This window comes from Micropterus salmoides, unplaced genomic scaffold, assembly GCF_014851395.1.
Source record: "Micropterus salmoides isolate LMB-PRFRI ecotype aquatic unplaced genomic scaffold, ASM1485139v1 Ms_hic_scaffold_5, whole genome shotgun sequence".
Lineage (NCBI taxonomy): Eukaryota > Metazoa > Chordata > Actinopteri > Centrarchiformes > Centrarchidae > Micropterus > Micropterus salmoides.
Genome location: NW_024044237.1, coordinates 1,851,910 through 1,858,756, shown reverse-complemented (window position 1 = coordinate 1,858,756; position 6,847 = coordinate 1,851,910).

The window sequence follows — 6,847 nt, the reverse complement described above, 5'->3', positions numbered from 1 at the left end:
TTGTAGCAGTTTCATGCCAATTGAAGCTACCCTTTTGAACTAATTAAAAACTCAATTTTTAAATGCATTTTGTTTGTCATTGCAAAGGTTAGAGGTAAGGTGGCAGCAAATACCTGCAATGGGCTGAAGAAGAAAGATGTCACTGTCCGAATCAATACGGTGGTGGATGATGAGCACAGACTGTTTCAAGAAAGATGGATGGACGAAGCAGTATTGTTTTGTGGACTTAACAGAAATGCTACCTGCCTGATATACAAAGAAAAACTTGCAGTTTTAAAGGAATACAATGTCAAGAATTATTACTGGACTAAACATGGAGAGCAGTACAAGTACCCGGGAGACGAGAGGACAACACGAGCCATGCAAGGAGAGGATTTATATCTCAGCAAAGTCTATTTCATGAAGCCCAAAAGGACCCTGATGCTGAAATTGAACCAAGTTATGTGGTTAGTGAATGAATCGTCAAAGCCGGAAAGCCATTCACTGAGTTCAGGGAGGCACAGGGAAAAGCAGATCTGATTGGACAATTTTTGATATTTCCCAGAACTGTCCAAAGTGTTCAGTCAGTTAATGTGTCTTTTTGGAAGCACATATCTGAATCATGAACTTTAATAAACGCAAGTACAGGTCCAGGCTTACTGATTGATGCGTAGCTTGAAGCTGTACTCAGGGTTTTAACTGCAGCCTCCATCAGGACAAATGCATCCCTGTTGTGTGAGAATTAAAATAAAGTAGGACTATGAGCCTACAAATTATATGGGGATTGCATTTGTTAGATGGAAATGACAAATTGGATAATCCAATTTGGTATTTTGGTTAATGCTAACGTGATTTAACTGAAATGTTGAGAGTCTGAACAAAGGTATAACAAAAGAAGGGCTATATAGGTGCTGACAACAAAAGGAAGTCTTATACTAAGACATAGGTTTAGTACTTATCTAAAGAGAACAAAAACACCCTGTTCACAGCGGTAGTGAAAATAAGACTAAGGCAACAGCTCCCATAAGCTTACAAAAACGGCTATTACAAAACAACAAGGCAAGACAGGCATGAAGGAAAAGCAATCTAGTAGTTAGCCTGCATTACTAACACAATGTTGTCTCAAAAGACTAAGTGGGTCCAAAGGCTTGGGTTCACTAATAACCCGGCAGGTAAGGGTGTGGGTGTGAGAAGGTTACACAAGTGCACACTCCTGTGACCTGAAAGTCACTGTTACGCTAATCAATACACTCAACCTGGTAGCAAGGCGATTGATCACAACCTATTTATCCTGCAGCTGGTGTTGATTAGAGTCTGTGGATTGGAAGGTTCCGACCATAGCCGCACCAATCACCAAAGGAAGCAGTGACCTGCAGCCAGGAAGTGGGCGGTCTCATCTCCGGAGGGATCAATCCTCGAAGGAGTTCCACACAGCAGACTTTGCATAAACAGACATTTGCGTAACAGCACAAGTTAAATAAAGACAAACTAGTGACGAAAAAGTGTTATTGAAATATAGAAATATATAAAACTGTTGTTTGCAGTTTTTGTTAAGTATGATGCTCAGTTTGCAAGATTTGAGTTCAATTGTGGCTACTTCAGTGGCCCAATGTGAATTACTTAAGTAATTTTTTGAGTTACATATCCTTGAGAATGCACTACATTTCAGTAAAGTAAATATTGTACTTTTTTACGTAAGTGCAATTATCAGACAGCTTTGATTTACAATTTATTTCACAAAAACACATGCCAATAAAAAAGTTACATGAAAGAGAATAGTTGACTTGCTTGGAGTACTTTAACGCTGTTGTAGCCCTCCTATGAGATGACAGTACCAAGTGTGGCCCCTGGATTAGATGATATCTGCACATCAGACAACTCGGGGGGCTCAGACCAGTGCCTCACAAGACAGGACAACTGACAAAGGATCTGATGAGAGAAAAATGTTACCACGACATGTTAAATGTCTCTCACTACACATTTATTAAGGAAATATTCTGTTGCCCAAAATAATTTACAAAAATGACAGAAGGAAGAGATTGCAAAGATTTGCAGCTGTGTTAGTTTTTTATTGTTGACAAGTGTTGTTTTATTGTGTGCATATTTAAAGATAGAATTAGCGTCTTCAGTGAATGAGGCTTTGCAATTCAAACTCAGCGTAACATGAAAATAAGCCTGGTGGGACAGGCCTAAAGATCCGTGCAACCTGCAGTTCATTATTTACCTCTCCTGGTAAGTATGGAACCAAACATGCTCAGAACTGACACATTTAAACTGCATACAATGGTGCAGAGTGTTGGTATTACTCAACATATTAATACATGTATCTTTACTTTTTTAAGTATTTGAAAGATAAAAAATGTCATGTAACATTACGTGAGCAGTAATCATCCAATGAAAAAGCCATCAGGCTGCTTTCCATGGTGCAACCTCAGTGTAACTTCAGTATACTTTAACCTGTGGACACACACATGTAGTTCTACCCCTCTCTCACACTCACACACACACACACACACACACACACACACAGTGTGACTGCGAGTAATTTCCTTCGTAGCTCATGTGTTGTGATGAAATGTGGTGACGGAAGCCCTCCGCATCGGATGGATGACTGTCGAAGAGAGAGAGAGATGCATGGGTGAGATTAGTGAGAGAGAGAGAGAGAGAGAGAGAGAGAGAGAGAGAGAGATGGATAGGTGAAATGTGGATGAGATAGGTGGGGCTGCTGTGGAGCACTGAAAGAATGGACGCCTGCGCACACTTCACTCCCTGTTGTGGGCTTAAAGGCCTTGGAAGATGCCAACATGAGTGCATGTGAACGTATTCATGCTTAAAATGAATAACCCAACTTCTTCCCTTTCCATCAGTCTCTCCACTCCCTCCTTCCCTCCATCTTTGTGTCTTCCAGATACCCTTCTTTCTTATCATGGCAGAGCCAGAGGGTCTGAAGGAGAAAGGTAACAGTGGTTTCAGGTAATAGATCAAATTTACTGGTTGCCATTCACTTCATCAGGGAGAGTGAGGTGAATGTGTGATGGTAAAGGTGTTAAAAAAAACATGCGCTGCCATGGCGCTGAAGGCAAAAACGTTGACCTTGTGTCATCTTTTCCAAGGCCGATCCTCAGGCAGATTTTAACCGAGGCTGACTTCCCATTAACCCATTTGACCCCGCTAAACTCACCTCTGGGTCCATCATTACAAACGCATATTGCATGGTGAAGCACTAAACCCACAGACCTTTTTAGCTGTAATTCTAGTTGTGATCTCATGGTTTCCGAAGATACCAAATGGGACATAGAAAATGATTCATAGGACATAATGAGTTTAGTCCAACACGTTGTCATACCTAAACAACAGAATGGGTCGCCAATTACTCCCAAAACGACATACATGATTGTTTACCAAAATAACATATATGAAAAAGTACCATTGGCAGGCAAACCCGACCTTAAGAGTGTTACGTAAGTCATGTGACGTAAGTCGAGGAACACAAACCTCAGTCTTCTGGGTGGAATTCCTGTGTTTAGAGCTCAATACGCAATAGCTGAAAACAGGATCATCACATTTGCTTATGCTTATGTGAAAATCATTACTTTCTATGTAGGACTAACTAATAGTGGCATCCAGCACTGGATTAAACACTGGAAATCTGTCCTGACCTGATCTGATCACTAAAAAGCAGAAGGTTGGTGTTCTAACGTCTGCAAACACAACCATTCACAAGCTCAACAGGGTTTGGTTTGGATAGTGAGTTGGAAGCTGTGAGTTTGTGAATGCTGGAACATACTGAGTATATGGATGGATTGCGGAAAAGTTATCTATGTTCAGGAGTAGTCTTTGAAGTGATACTTTTGTCCACCCTGAAGTCTTGTTTATACAGGGTGTCTGATACTCCAAAGATTTAGTATTTAGTATCACTTTAGAGATGTCTATATTAGTACACTGCTACTGTCTGTAGCTATAAACTTGGGCACTTTTGCTTCATCAAGGGTTACAAAAGTCTGACCAGCACCACCTTAGGGATGAATAATCAGACATATGGACCGGGGCTGAGCCACATATCTACTCCTGGCTTCACTGTGGTTCCATCAGCTGCAGTGTGTAAGAAATAACTGTACATGTATTTTAAAGCAAACAACAGGAGGAATTCGTTTTTCTTTTACATAGAAAAGTTTGAAAAAAACAAACGGCTTTGTGCTTCCTTCAAAGGTCTGCAAATCATTTGAAGGATTTAATGGAGTAAATCTTCTGCTACATTTCATGTGTGAAGACATGTTGCATGTCCGTATTTGGTTGATGTTGGCTTTGACTTTGAGTATGATTACAGCCTAGGGCTTGTAGTAAAGCAATAGCTTTTGTTTTGGCAGGCTTTGAAAGGGTGGTGTGTGCATTTCCCAACTGGGTCTCCATAGTAGTGTTGTGGGTGACTTTGCTAGGCTTTGGAAGTTCCTGTATTGCCTCAGCAGCATTGTTTTATTAACATTTTTTCTAAAGGGACATTATTCCATTATTCTTATGGCAGTATGTGAAGAGATCTATAGACAAAGAGAACTTATAGCTGTGAGTGTAGAGGTCTGAACAAGAAAGACTTTTTCATTCACCAATGGGCCTTTTCATTTGCAGGGACAATGTCATTCCAAGGAAATGCACCTACTTGAGTAATCTTTCATTGTATAACACAGTACATTAGCATGGTATATAACGGCCTAAATGGTTATACTTCAGGCGGATATCTACATCACCCTACACTAATAAAAGGCTTGATGATTAAGGGAACACATGTCCTGTCTACAGCCTACAAAAGCCAACGAGAGCCCGCACTATAAGGTAGTGCCAGTCCCTATTATTTTGTGGGTAGGCCCGAGCCAATGAAATTCTGAAAATAACGATATATAGCTTCAACTACGGAGTTCCGGGTAATACGGAGTGATGCAGCAGGAGCCGCTTGCAGCCAAGGGGCGGTGCTGTTTTTGAAAAACAAAAAAACACCTAGACATAGACCTTAGAAAAACCTCTGTAAAATATTCATTTTCTGTGGTATTGCTATAACATTTAAACATGGACTAGGTAAGGCTTCCTGCTGTGTCTGTCATCTATAGTTGTCTGCATGCATGTGTTAACAAACATTTTCGAGAGGAAATGGAAAACTTTTAGTGTGTTCAAACTCATATTAATCAATTCCAGTAGCACTTACAGTGATTTTGGGTTAGATACTTCAGAGTGTTATCTTTTAGAGAAGCCTGCAACCATGCATTTACTCCAAATAGTTCAAGAACTGCATTTCATTTCCTTTTGGTATGCCTTGGATAGGAGTTTTAGTTGAATTTTACAGGAATGGTAAGAGGTTTTAAGCTCCGCTTTTTTGCTGATCTCATTTACAATAAAATAACTGGCCAACATCTGCTTAGTTCTACTAATGTTTCAAATTTAATCTTTTTCTCAACTCTCCATTGAGCCAGCGCTCCAACTCATTTGCACATTTTTCATTTTCACTGTTGGCAGTTTGCTGTGTTTCTTTATGAAGCATGAACTGAGCTTGAATGAGTGGTGAGGAAGGTAGACCGGAAAGACGGACACTTGCGCCTGCCACCTGTGTGTGTGTGTGTGTGTGTGTGTGTGTGTGTGTGTGTGTGTGTGTGAGAGTGTGTGTGAGAGAGAGAGAGAGATGGATTGGTGAGATTAGCACCAAGTATGTGATACTGCTGTGATGCTGATGTACAATAGCTGCTCATGTATCACACACACACTAATTTGAAGTTGCCCAAACTGCACCGCCAAACATCCACCCATGATACACACACACCAATCACTCTGGCATGCACTGAGCCTGTGTTTATGTGCATAATGTTCACACACACCTTGAGCGTGAATATGAGCATTTCTGTGTGTGTTTGCGTGGGTGTGTGTTGACACTAACAAAGAGTCACCTTTGTCACCTTCTTTCCACCGAACCATTCATGTATCAATCAATCGCCTCATCTTTCTCTGGTTCTCCACCTCACTAACTCTCTTTCCTTGTCTCCTGAAACAGGCAGGTTGACTTTCAAATTTCAACCTATTAGAGTGTAACTGCAATAGTAACCAATCAGAGAAGAACTTAGGCGAGGGTAGAAATTACATTAATAAAGATTAGGTCACTCAGCATGTTGTGGCTGAAGGAGCATGTGAGGTCATCAGGCAAATATGAGTTATTCATTTTTGGCCATTTACATGACTATGCATTCTTTTTAGAATGTGTATTTTTCTGCCCGTTCTTACTTACGTATTTATGTGTAAATTTGTGCACGCGTGTCTCTAATTTTATCTGTATTCATGTGTACCCGTGTGTGAGCAGAGTATTAAAACCTTGTTACATTTGCAGACAGGATATTAAAATCAAACATGTATGTCTTTACCTAATTTCTGTTCTTTATTGGATGTGTATTTGTTTGGGGGTATTTGATATTGTTGTTTATGTGCACTAGCGCGTCCTTTTCTGTAGATGCAAAAGCAAAATGCAAAGGAAAGCTAACATGCAAAGCAAATTACTACGACAAAGCAAAAATTAATAACTCAAAATGCAAATAAAACAAACCAACCAACAAATTAACCCAGAATCGACATACAACAAATGCACACACAATGTTCAGCTTAATAGATGTCTGCCATGTTACATTGCTATTCGTGCAGTTTAGATTCTAACTAGAATTAGATTCAAGTTTAAGGTTGTAATTGTCTTAAGCGCAACAATTACATACATTCTTACTTTTCACGCTCCCTCCAACATATATACATATGTTGTGTTGCTGTGATGTATGCAAGTATAAACAGAGACGTAATGACTAACTAAGCGATAGCAGCATGAGCATCCTTTAGAAGATGCAGAGTA